At 39.0% G+C, this 14,106-nt stretch overlaps 1 long non-coding RNA gene across 2 annotated transcripts; it reads left to right on the forward strand.

Annotated features, from left to right (window-relative positions):
• The first annotated feature begins 1,039 nt into the window (after nucleotides 1-1,039).
• LOC310763843 lies at nucleotides 1,040-10,326 on the forward strand. 2 transcript variants are annotated; one of them, XR_014548836.1, is made up of 6 exons: nucleotides 1,040-1,200; nucleotides 1,916-3,862; nucleotides 4,911-5,065; nucleotides 7,578-7,660; nucleotides 8,392-8,549; nucleotides 10,188-10,326. It is a non-coding gene; the product is annotated as an uncharacterized lncRNA (long non-coding RNA). The 2 variants fall into 2 exon arrangements; XR_014548837.1 differs by lacking the exons at nucleotides 1,040-1,200; nucleotides 1,916-3,862 and adding an exon at nucleotides 3,870-4,022.
• Nucleotides 10,327-14,106: the final 3,780 nt, after the last annotated feature.

The raw sequence follows: 14,106 nt of genomic DNA on the forward strand, positions 1-14,106 counted from the left end.
CTCCTGAGGATACAGGCGGATACAGTTCTGCAGTTGATTGCCAGACCATCCCATGCAGCAATGACCAGGGCTACATGTTGGACAAGTCAATGTGCAGTGAATGGTTCAGGGTTTCAGGCAGGAGGTGATCCCCAGCTCTACCTGGAGATGTGAGGGATTGAACCTGGAACCATCTGCATGCTAAGCAGATGCTCAGTGATGGAGCTATGGTCCTTCCACTCCCTAAAGTTCAAAGAAAAGGGAAGTCAATAGGAACTGCACAAATGATCCCCCTACATTTAATTCACTCACTCAGTCTACGTGGACAGAAAGTTCTTAGTCACCTACTTGAAAAATACTAAAGCCTTTTCCCCCGCCCCTGAGATATGCTCAATTTGAAACAGGAACTTAACTAGTGTGACAGTATTGATCTTCCATAGTCTAGCATCTAGTAAAAGAGGCAGTTTTGCTCTGTTTCTTAAGGAACTATCTCCCTCTTACTGTTGTATCACATTACTCACACAATGGACCCATCAGTGAAAGAATCACATTTTAAAAAAAGCAAAATATATTGTGGCTTGGGCAAAAATGCCATAGATATAAGTATTTCTTTGAATAGGATTCCTATATAACAATTGAGCAAAAGTGCACATTTGTTCCCTGATAAACATGTTGCCCGTAAAGATCGTATGTTGAATCAACTGAGAACTGATAATCTAAATATGCTCAGAAAAAAAGAATTAAAAACAAAATATCATACTTTCCCCCTGGTTCATACTAACAGCACAAAAGAGAGAGGTGAAAAATCAAGAAAATTTTCATAAGCCAAACTATTTCCAGGCAGAATGCATCACAGGCTGCAAAATGCCTTCAAAATGAGCTTTAAGTAATGAGCCAATAAAATACAGATTGAAATTCATATGCTCCCTGAGGATGTATAAATGACAGTTTTGCTCAAGAATGCCCAAATGTCTTGTGTTGGTTACAAACAAGAAGAACACAGGGTAAAAGTATGCTGAAAAAGTAAGTGTCAAATCAACAATATTCCTTTTTCTTGCAGTTAACACAGACCAAACTAGTTTTAAAAGCCTGTTCCCACACCTCTTCCATCTTTTACGACACAGAAGACAACAACAACAACAACAACAACAACAACTGCATTAAGTTTATGCAGGCTGGCTGTATGCACCCAGAAATTGCCAGCTCACAAAGCAGGGAAGAGTATTGAGCCACATAGATTCTGAACTGTGAGTAAAGGAATAGTCTTCAGTGAGGTATCCCTCTTCCCAGTTCATACCAGCTTTTGCCTTTGTTGTCACCATATTTTGTCTAAAATGAAGCATAAACCAATATATAGGTTTTTCCTTTGGGAAAGCAGTCCTGGTAAGACTTAACATTGACACTACTTGACCATAGTAACTTCATATGTCAGCTTTGGTTTAACATTGACTGCTATTTCATTTCTCCTTTAAGGAAATTTTAATATACTTTTAATGTATTTTTTGACCATCTTGAGCCGTTTAAATGAAAGGCAGTACAGAAACAGTGGCGCCCGCCCTGTGGAATGCCCTCCTACCAGATGTCAAAGAAATAAACAACTATCTGACCTTTAGAAGATATCTGAAGGCATCCCTGTTTAGGGAAGCTTTTAATATTTGATGAATTATTGTATTTTAATATTTTGCTGGAAGCCGCCCAGAGTGGCTGGGGAAACCCAGCCAGATTGGCTGGGGTATAAATAAATAAATAAATAAATAAATAAATAAATAAATAATAAGTAAGTAAGTAAGTAAGTAGTAGTAGTAGTAGTAGTAGTATTAACAAAACTTGTTTGGGAATGTTCCATATCCCTATTCTGCACAAGTCTCTGTGGTTGTGTGAACAAATTCTGGTTGTAAAAACACTAAATATGATGAAAGAACATTATATATGGAAGAGCTGTAGTTGAATGGACAAAGTCACACAGTGGAGTAAATTGTTTGCTGTGAACCTGGAGAAAACTCTTTCATTCCTCTCCTAGGATGAGTGGGAGCAACACACCACAATCCCTGGCTTACCATTAAGTCCCAATGTCAGGTTTGTTTCATTCAGACAAACCGTGATTGGTAAGCCAGTGGCTTTACATGGTTTGGAGTGAAATAAAACATCAGCCCTGGGCTGAACATAGAGATAGGCTAGGGATTGGAGTTATTGTTCCAACTCACACTAGGGGATGAACCAAGTAAGAACCATCTGCACATTCAGAAACCATTAACTATGGTTTACCATGATGTGCAAATGCAACCCATGCCTGAATATGCAAACATACCAAAAGGGGGTGATGGTGTGATCTGTTCTCTACTGTGCACAGATATGCATAATGAGAGATACATCTGAATTTGCGCGCGCTCTCTCTCTCTCTCTCTCTCTCTCTCTGTGTGTGTGTGTGTGTGTGTGTATTTAAAGGAAACGAATTGCTTCCATTTTATGTGAGGATATATTCAAGACTTCTATTCACAACTCATTTAGCATCAAATATTTCAGAGTTGCAATTTCGTTTACCCTCCAGTTATAAAGAAATTAAATTGCGCATCTAGCTGGCTGGCTATCTTTTAACACACTTTTTAAAAAAGAAAAAGTTACATTCTGTTTAAAGTGAGCCGAAGTATTGGCCAGACAGGATTTTAATAATAAGGTCAGCAGACAGGTTAATACAGTAAAACCAACCTTAATGATACTCTCATCTTTCTGATTTAGAATACACATGTCATAGAGCAGCAGGGGTCAAGAGCCAGCCTGAGGCATCTAGACCACACAAATGCACAATACCAATAAATGAGGATATGTGCAGTCACTGAGAAGAAAATAATAGCACCTGCCTGGTTGGCGAGTAACAACATAGTAGTAGTAGTAGTAGTAGTAGTAACTAGCTTTGTACAATAAAAACATATAGGAGTGAGTTACTGCTTGTCTGAAGAGCCTTTCCCAAATTATATCGTCTCATCTTTAGTTATGTGAGCAAAATTCAACGTTTTGTAGACTGTGGGTGTGGACTGTGGGTGTGGAGTTGGAATTCCACTCCTCTATCCCCATGTTTTCAGGTCAAAGGTGGTATTTTTTCTGATTCAAGCACTGTTTCTTCACAGTGAGTGGCTGCTGCCACCCTCCCATTGCAATCCGAAATGATACTTATTATTTAAAATATTAAAAGATTATTATTTATTGCATAGTTTAACTGTAGCATAATGGCTTGTCCACACCAGAGTCTACTGCGTAGCTGTCAAGTGATCCTTCCAAGCCTACAATTGTATGATTATTACAATGGAGGTTATGAAGGCTGGATGCTTAATTATGTAAACATTGATTACAACAAAGTGAGTGGCATCTCATACACTGGAAACCCAGTATATTTATAATTAATGTCTGTTCCAGGTTTGCTTCCCTGACATCATATATACTCTGAAACAATAAAAATATAATGAATTATTGTTCTAATAAATACGATCTCCTGAAGACTACTAAAAACCTGTTGACATTTCCTTTCTTTGTAACCAACACTAATTATTGGAATGATAAAGCACTTAATGGCAAGGCTTCCATACAACATGAACATTGTAGAATGAAACAGAGTGCAAGCCAAAAGCTGGAAACAAACAAATGATGAATCCCACCATGCTCAAAGACTGAGCTTGAAATAGTACCTAGAACATCAGGGCTGCCCATTCCCACATGAGGCAAGGTGAGCTGACTGCCTTGGGCAGCAGGATCCACAGAGGCATCAGATCCAGATTCCAAGGAATGCATCACCTGCTGCTGCTGCTGCTGCTGCTGCTGCCATGGTAGCAGTGACAGTTGTGTCACACTCCTTGGAGACCAGATCTGCCATCTCTACAGCAGCATCTTGGTGAATAGGAGGCGCTGCTGGTCTCTTCCCACTTCTAGGGGGAAATGGCAGGGACTTCCTTCCAGGGTCTCCTGGACTGTGCATCTGCTTAGCATGTTTTCAGAGTAGGCCCCTCCCCTCCTGCCATGGCCTTTGATTCCCACTTCAACCATCATATAAGGTTGATTTGATTTGGCTCCTTGCTCCTGATGTAGACCTTTATTCCCCGCCCCCCTTGTTCCTAATGTACATCTTCACTCATCCCTTCTTCCCTGGAAGGCACCATTTTGTGGTTTGGCTCAAGTGCCGAAACATGTTGGGCCAGCCCTGAGGAATGTTGTACAGATACAGAGATGGTTGCTCCCATATGGGGTACATGAGAGCAGCCATCTTTTTTCTCTGTCGAATTCCCCCAGGATGGGACTGCACATTAGCACATACAGGGGTGCATTTTAGAACAGTTTTTTTTTTTGTTTCTGTGCAGACATTAAAGAGCTGCTTTAAGCTGCAGTCAAATGTTTTTTAAATTGGGAAAAGCAGCCTTCAGACCACCTCATAAGTATAGCAGGGACCCATCCATGTTGTTTGTTGGCTTAAACGATAGATCTGATCACACATGGATCTGAGGGAGGTGAAATGGGTAGGTTTGCTCCAAAACATGAAGTGAACCAGATTCCTCATCATCCCTAACTATGACTATTATATTTATTATTTATTTGAATAACTGTGTATTGTCTAAAATTGATCTAATGATGGTTCCCTGTGAGTGGTTTTAGGAAGAGATTAGGGATATCATGTTCTATTTCATTGAAATAGTTCTCCAGTCCTCAGATTATAGTTTGTAGCAGCAGGGAGGTTACAATACTGCATGAGGATTTTCACATATTCACCTGCAGGATGGGTTTGGAGGCTCACGTGGTGGAGTAAATTTGAAAAGGGAGTGGCAAGTTCAGAAGGTTAGTCTTAAGAGTGTCACTAGGAAAAATAATTCACAGGGGGTGAAACTCACACCCCCAATAAATCACAATAGAATTCAAAACTTCCATGTACATTCCCAATGTGTTCGCAGCACTTTCTTGGACCAATAAGGAGGCTCGCAATATGTATGTGTAGCAGACAGCCTGGAGTTGAAATATCTTACTAAATTAGTTCCCTGAAATCTGTATTTATCCAGAGTCTTTTCCACTCTATCAGGCACTTCAAAATCTACAAAAGTAATAGGAGGCAAGTCTTGGATCTCTTTATTATATCCCAATAAGTTTAAAAAAATCAAAACCTTTATTTTAAAAATAATGTTGCATTTAATGGAAACATCAGCTCTCTGCCTTATCATTTCAACAGTGTCAGTAATGGATGCTGGTGAATGCTGAAGGATTTGAAACGCTCAAATTTCTGACACTTCTGATATTTTGAAACTTGTGTTATTTCTCTAAAGGTCAGCAAAAGGTTGCAAGATGTTGGAATCTTTAAAGTCTTTAAAAAACAAACCACTTTCTCTAATCAGCTCTGCTGGTTATATTATCTCATTTTGTCAATATACTTATCTCTGGATGCACTATTTAAGATGGAAATTCAGTGGTACACTCTAAGAAAATGAAATCTTGTAGATGGTCCTTAAAGGCAGTGGGTTGGAGGGAAGGAAGGGTATTCACCAGTGTGCTGGAGATGTCTTGACTGCATCTTAAACTTCTTTTGTTATCTCTGTGGTGAGTACAGGATTGTACCTGGAGTGTCCACAAAAATTTAAATTGGTATGCTATTCTGACACACACAAACCACTCAAACACTGTAAGTTACTTCTAACTGTTGCTCAAAGGAAATGGAGAAACCAAAGGCCACACTTAAATTATTGTAAGAGATGTTAAGAGCGGTATGGATGGAAGACACATTCTTACTTCCTAGAATTCTTTGTTCTGATAAGCCAATGTGTTATATCACCCTTTTCTTAAATAATTGTGTCCAGATTCTCCATATCTGCTCAACGAGACATGTTCTCCATACAGAGTACTTGCAAAAGGAAAATTAGGCTACTTACCTTGTATTTGTAGAACATGCCCAAAGAATCACATCTGCTATAATAATAATAATAATTTATTAATCAAAAGGTACTATTGGTCCCCTAGAGAAATGCAAATGTCTAGTCTTAAATTGCCTCTTTACTGTAGGTAGCAATTCTGTACCCACTTACATAGGACAAAGTCCCATTGCACACAGGGGAGCTTACCTCTGAGTAGACATGTATAGGATTGTACATGTTTGTGACAAACTTGCCCTATCACAGTGTTTTTAATTATTTATCCTGACCACAATAATCCATTATTTCATACTTCTGAGAACACAAGCATCCTTCTATTAACCAGATAGAATCTCTTAATGAGCTTAATATAACTTTATCAGAAGCAACTCAAAACATTAAAATATATAAATTAGAGATATCACTGAAGTCTTGTAGTTCAACTCCAAACCTGAGTTCTGTCTCTGGTCACTTCCAGACTGGTTTTTTTTTTTAAAGGAGGGATTCAAGTGCATTCTAGAAATTTAGGTTTATGCAATTAAAGTGGATTGAAATGTTCTGTTGCCATAGTATGAGCAACCCAATTTTTTTCTAGTTGGGAAAGTGATGGGGAAAGTGCACTGAAAAGTGTAGAATAAATGAATGGTTAATAGGAAGAGGCATAAGCACTGCCCAAGCAAATCAGTGCACTTGCTCATGTTGCATTATCACTCTGCAAAAAGTCGGAACAAATGCATAATAAATACCAGACATAGTCTGACTTCTGTATAAGCTTTGTGCAAGCAGATCAGGATGAATGCTCAAGAAAGAGGCTATACAATGCTTGTAACAGTTCTTTTGTATTATATATTGCAAAATGAAATAAAATCATTTTTTAAAGGAAAAGGAAACAGGCCATCTGGAGAAGCCCTCACTCACATTTTACAATGATAAGAAGCTGGGAAGGGCAGCTGTTTATCTTACAAGCTCAACAGCTTCAAATGTAGGAAGTATTGTACCCAGTAGGTAGCTATGGTATTATTTAAACTTAATTACTAAATTTTTATGAACAAATTATATACGCACATAAAATTGACAAGTGGCTAATTTCGGAAGCCCATCTTGAAGAAAACAGTTGCGTAACGTTTTATCAACAAGCAGCCTAACTGCACCAGCCTAGTGTTTAAAGATCTTTTCAGTACACATGGGAATGTCAATTAACGCTTTTAAAATTTGGATTGGATGTACAAGGGTAAATCACCTGCAGGCAATTTTACATGACTAACAGCTGCAGAGAGCACCATAGTTCTTCATGGCATGGAAAGCCTCATATCTTCATAAGGCTTAACAGTCCTCTGGAGTATTAATTAAGGCATTGTCCCAAAGCAGGCAAACAGTGCAGAACATCTCTTGGAAAAAGAATTCATCGCTTTTGCAAAATTGGCTAGATGGTCACAACTCATCTACCAAAATGTAAAAGACTGAAAAAGTCTGTGCCTTGGAAAGTCAAACTTTGCTCAGGAAACATCAAAGATGTACTCTGCACTTGTTCTCTGACACATTTTAACTAAAAGTACTCTGAAGGTTGAAAAGGAAGACACATGGTTTCTAAAATGATGTCTGGCAAAACTGTTCTGGGAAGTAACTTGGCTGTGTCACTCACATCTAACAGCAATTCCCATTAATCTACAGGCACTGGGTCACATATCTATTTGCTATATAATCCCCTATAATTTCCCACAGAACACAATTCTTGAACCGAGGTGGTAAAGAATGGTCCCAATTGTAAACAATATTGTCAAGTTGCCACTTTCAGGAGGAAACAGGTAATATATAGTTGTTAATCTAGAGTATTATTGTGAAAACATGTTTTCTGAAACCAGGATAATCCGGACTTGTTCTGACTCATTCAGTTTTCGCAAATATTAGCTACATGGCATCTCAAGACTGCTTGAGTGAGGAAACACCCTGGGAATTATTGTGTATAGAGTATTCATAGATTTATTTCATGCTGCATTCCCCACCCCACCCCCACCCCTAGCTATGAGGAGACAGCATGCTTCAAAGTTACAACAATGAGGGAAATCCACCATTGTATCTTGACTGTCTCACAATGTACATTTAGGTTGTATACCACATTGCAATATTTTATATGAAAGTGTACTGGTAAATTTAAAATGTAAAAATGTTTAAATGAAACCAATAAATAAAAAATAAGAGACCCTGGATGTAGAACATAGACATTGTGTAAAGTAGTCATTGATAGCCTTGATCTTCATGAATTTGTCTAATCCTTCCCTGGCAGGTTTTGAATAAACAAACACAAACTTATTGAACAATAACAAAGAAGGTAGATAATATAAGGATGTATAGAGTTTTATAATATGCAGAAGTTAACATTGGAAGAGAAATCAGAGAGAGGAGCTGAGGGAAGTCATAGGGGGGAGGGAGGGGAAAAAAGGGGGAACAAGGAAGATTATTTGTTTGGATAATTTGTTATGTTGAAATTAATATTTTTCCCCAAAAAATAAATAAATTGTCTAATCCTGTTTTAAAGCCATCCAGGTTGTTGGCCATCGCTACATCTTGTTTGACTGACTTCCTGGCTGTTCCTGGACAAAGAGCAACTGCGGTAGAAAACAGCAATTCCACACTGGGAACTGCAATTCCCTCCCCACAATGTGTCAGGATGGTGTAACGTCTTGACAGTTCTGGGTAAATAAAATGGAAACTGTCAGAAACAGCCATATGAGTTCAGCTGGTGCCAGGGAGAGGTTAGCCACCCGCCCAAACTGTAGAAATGGGTGTCAGTGGGAGTCTCCATCACATCCATTCATTCTCTGGGCATTTGTTTTGTAATGAAGGAAAATGGACCCCATTCAGTTTAATTTTTCAACTTCAATGGATTTTGTATGGGGACTGATTTGTAAATCCGGGGGCTGTCCCCAGGAAATGGGGATGTCTGGTAACCTTACTCTGAAATGATTGCACACTCCTTCTGTGCATTGGTTAGCAACTTACACATATGAATGGGAATGACTGAATCAACACACTGCATTGTTCCGGTGTCTATTCACAGGAAACACATGAGCAGGTAGGCCACTCTGCAAACATTTCAAGCGTTGCTTGGAGACTGGACATGTGCGTGTGGAGCCTGTTACTGTGACTGCACTCTCTATCTCCCTTTACACAGTGAAAATCTAGATAGGGGTTCTCTTCTGCCCCACAGCATATGACATCTGACAACCAATGGCTGAAGTTCTAGAAATAGTAGCCTAAAAGTAATGTTGTCTTCATGCAGTACATACTCGAAGAAAACACAGAAAACTTCAAATGAATAAAGAGAAAGAAGAATTGGTGTGAGGGGGGGGATAATATTTCCAGAATCATTAACAGCAGGAGAGTATGAGAAAGAGATCTCTTTCCAAAAATGGCATATAATTGTACCGCAGCTCAAGCTGTCTGACCTAGTTCAAAATGATCTTTATCGCTATTGGTTTCCTGTATCTTCTCTAAAAAGCAATTAAATATTACATATCTTTCTGGTTATCCCTACTGAACTGAAGCAGAAATGGGGGGGGGACCTCAGTGATTGTTATTACAGAAGAAAGTGTTATGTATTTTTCAGATTGTGTACTGAAAACCATATTAGTGATTTGGTGACTGCTGCAGCATGCCCACAGATTGCTTACTAGAAGAAGGCCCTGGCCAGAGAAGGAGCGGGATTGGCAGGCTCTGTGGTTTGTTCTAGACCCCAATATGTACACATTGGTGCAATGGGACTTGTGCAGTGTTGCAGGCTGCTTGGCATTACAACAGGAACCAGTTTTGCTGACAGGGCAGAAGTCCAATACTCCTCTCAGTAGAATGAGCAGGAGACCCTCCAAATGCCGTAGGAGGGCTAGGAATGCAGGAGGGCTAGTGTAGTATTGCACATAAGGTGTACCCCAGAGTCAAAGAATGAAGCTACACATCTGCAAATAAAACATTTTAAATGTGTTGTAATGTGCAATATACAAATGTCACACTAGATGGCGACAATGAGCTATGCCAAATTCAATGTATTTTTCAAAGCATTTTTAAAAAGCATTTTCACGGCGTTTTTTATATGTATGTAGATTCTACCTAACACTACCCTACTGCTGTAGTGAAAAGGAACCAAGGGTTACAGAGACAGGGAAATCTCTGCACGAACTGCTTATATTGTGTAACCAGGGCAACAGGATAAGCATGGGAGAGTATCACCTACTCTTTGCTGTTTTTCTGTATGTTAGCGACTTTATGTCAACTGCAGATTTCATCTAAACATACTTATTTCCTTGCCAGTGCTTCTTTCTCATTGTTTACTCCTAGGTAAGTGGATATCAGATTGTGGGCATCAAAGGACCTTACCAAGACAGCTTTTCTGTTGATGCTCAAGTTGCACTGCCGATTCAAGTCTCCATGATCAACCCTCAGGAATGCACAAACATCTGTTATATAAGAACATGGAAATAAAATATTTGTACCCTACTGAATCTATTCACTTCTATTTGAAATACCTCGTATGCCACTGAAAAGCTGGTTTGTTTTATGGGTAGGAGAACAAAGCAGCACATAATTATATGGTAGGCGTACAATAACATGATCTTACAATAACGTGCAGCTATATGTGAGAATCTGATTTTATGAAATAAGTGAAATTACATCCATCACCTTTATCCAATTATACTATGGAAAAATCTGATTCTAATTTTCCTCCTGAGTTTGATCGTACTGAATTTGATCATCTAGCAAGCAATAGCTTTAGTCTCATAGCTGATGTAATGATTATAGAAAATTGTCCAGTGAATGCCACTACTTCTACTCCTTGATTATCAGATTTTAAAATTGGACCATTTACTGCAGTCTCTGACTCATTAAAATATTGTCTTCAATATCCATCTCTTTATGTTCACAATAGGACCATCCTGCAGTAGGGTCAATATGACAAGAAAATGGGCTTTTATTCAGACAGTGGTGACATTCACAGCTACAATATTAATATACTTTTTATAAAGGATTTTGACATTGCTGGTAGCTATGCATTAATACTTTTCAGGACTGTGCGCTAATGGACTGATGTGAAGTTCATGTTGCATTAAGCCAACCTACATGACCAAAATGCTGTCGACAAAATTGTAAGCATCACTTTGTGCTGTATTTTTTTATACGGGCCTGAGCAAAGTCAATGGAATGAAATAATCCAGAATTTTGATGCCATCTAAATGTGGGTGCTAGTGGCTCAAACATAACTTCTGAGCCCTTTCATACAACTATGGGAAAGGATCTTAACAATTGACCCAGTGGCATAGGAAGGGGGTGTGGTGGGTGCGGTTTGCCCCGGGTATCATCACTGAGGTGGGTAACAAAATGGCAAAATATTTTTTAAAAAATTCGGCTCACGACACTTTTAAAAATAAAAAATCTTATTTAAAACGAGTTTAATAACTTCATCTGACAATTAATTAACCTCAACAAGTTAACATAATAAATATTGGAACTTTTTATTTCAGTCAACAAACACAACAGAATGCGGCTGAACTCCACGCTGTGTAGTGGAAAGTGTATGGACAAGGAAGAGGGGAGTGTGTTTCTTTCTGCCGATTCACCGAAGTCTGTCTCTGCAGTTTGTACTTGAGCGAGACATAAACAACCAGTGACTCATCATCACTCAACCCGCAACCAATCCTATCCGCTGCCATACCGGTCAGTCATCCCATGTCATTCTGTGGGGTTAGTTGTGCGTTATTACTGAAGCTTATAAGTGCTGTGCTGAATTAATTTTTGTTGCATTTTTTAGTTCATTGATTCATTGTGATCATCCTCTTTTCTATGATAATTGAGTTTGGTAAGTAACGTAAATGTTATGATGCATAATATTTGTTTGTATTTGTATGTTAAGCCAAAGCTGCGAAATACAGTGGTACTTCGGGTTAAGTACTTAATTCATTCCGGAGGTCCGTTCTTAACTGGAAACTGTTCTTAACGTGAAGCACCACTTTAGCTAATGGGGCCTCCCGCTGTCGCCGCGCCGCCAGAGCACGATTTCTGTTCTCATCCTGAAGCAAAGTTCTTAACCCTATTTCTGGGTTAGCGGAGTCTGTAACCTGAAGCGTCTGTAACCCGAGGTACCACTGTAGCAAAATTAAGTAAAAAAACTCATTCATAAGAAATTCCCATCGCCAAAAAAAAAAAAAGGTTTTAAGTGCTTGTGCTCACAATGTTAAGTAAATAAAACAGGAAATAACACTTGCAACTGTAAGTATCTCATTTTTCCTTCTTTTAATAATTTCCATGTGAGGGGGAGGGATGCCAATAAATTTTCCACACCGGGTACCACCTGACCTTGCTAAGCCACTGAATTGACCTGTACTATATAGGATGACCATGTTGATTGGGGCTGATGGTCATTGTAGTTCAATAACATCTTGAGTGCAGCATGTTGTTTCCCCCTGGTCTATAGCAAGCTGCCCTTCAAATTATATTTAATTTTCCATTGTAATAGGCAATGTAGGTCCTCGTATGAAATGCTTCCATCTCATCAGAATCTGTCCCGACAGAATGAGTGGCAGGTAATAACAACAGATCTAAAACTAGCACCCAGAGTAAAGAATAATTGGAATAATTGGACTGGAAGTAACAAATAGATGCTAAAGGCTTATTTTGCATAATTTAAATGCCAGAATAATAAATTAATAATAATCAAACTCTTCGTGGTGCATCTGTTGTAGCTAAGTGACAAAATCAATGTATTATTTTAGGTACAGCCTCTCTGGAGATACAACAGAGGGGCAGCTCTCCTGCTCCCTCACCCCCCCCCCATCCAGGATTCAGGACATAATATTCTCCCATCTGTTTGCTTGGAAGTGAAAACAAAGGAGTAGCTTTGAATGTCTCAAAGTTAAACAGATTCTTTCTCTATATAGGGACTCTGAGGCTTAATGAGAGATATACTATTATAATTAAGTTCATCTCATCTGCTGTTAACTAACAGTATCATCATGGGATTAATTTACTGCCTCTTACCATCAAAAGTAAACTAAAAGCAAGATGCTTATAATTTCATAACTGCAAAAATTATGCCATGCATAAACTGGGCTCTTAAAGTTATTATACTTCCTTTATGGTTGCAACAGCAAGAATGTCTAATTTCCTCTGTAATAAAAAGCATACACATTGTGTATTATTTCCACTACTGAGCGCAAAAGAAAACTTGTAATAAAAGTTCCAGTCTGGTACTATGTGTACCCACTTGTGATGAATGGTTTGATTAAGCCTTCTCTGTCTTGCAATATGATTAAGAGAACTAGGTTATTAGAAAAAGGGACACAATAAAGATTAATGCCCTTTTCCAAGTGAAGCTCAGAATTTCCCCATGAATATTGATTCAAAAGATAGGATGCAGGGGAGTGCCATGGGATAGATACAGTGTGAGTCAACGTATACCAGTTATTTGTGTTAATTGAGGTGAAGACCTGAGCTAACCTATACCCTGGTTGGTTAGAATAACTAGCCTGAAAAACATCAACTTCTGATTTTGTCAGCCTGGTGAAATACGAGCACTTATTTGCAACAAAGCTGACAGAAAATCAAGATGCTGAGGGACCTGAGCCAAGACAAACAGGATCACCTGCACTTACCAGATGCATTTTATCAACTATTGCCACTTGTTCTAGGACACGCTGTGCCATAGCATGTAGTGAATGACTACTATTTCAGAAAACTGTGTATTTACAGGTTAATTTTATGCTTGGTTATGTGGAAACAAGACCCGCAAGGTTCAAGCCATCAGTGAGGCTTGCTCCTTAAAAGTGGTGTGATCTTGTCCCCAGGATTGTGGATTCCTGCCACAGCAACATGTACATGCCATGTCACACACGCATGCCTGCTTGTAGTGCGTGTGACATCACATGCACACACCTGCTGTAGTGCGTGTGACATCATGCATCGGCAGCTGGGGGTCATTTTGAGGTGTGCAAAATGTTTGCCGCCTGTATGAGCATACCAATTTATGGCCTGCAGAATGGAGAGTTGTGCATATCTGGATTATATTAAAATGTACACTGTAGTGTGGGTGTGCATCTGATGCAGGTATCTTCTCATCGATATCACACAGACACTCACAGGATGTCTGCTACACACCTGGATTCATTAATTGCTTAGGGTTCTTGCGATTTTGTGCAGGTGCAGAAAATATACCCACGCCAATTAGCCATGCTACCATTCCCATTTCTATGCACAGAACTATCAT

This window comes from Podarcis filfolensis (assembly GCF_964270895.1).
Source record: "Podarcis filfolensis genome assembly, chromosome: 5".
In the NCBI taxonomy this organism is placed as follows: domain Eukaryota; kingdom Metazoa; phylum Chordata; class Lepidosauria; order Squamata; family Lacertidae; genus Podarcis; species Podarcis filfolensis.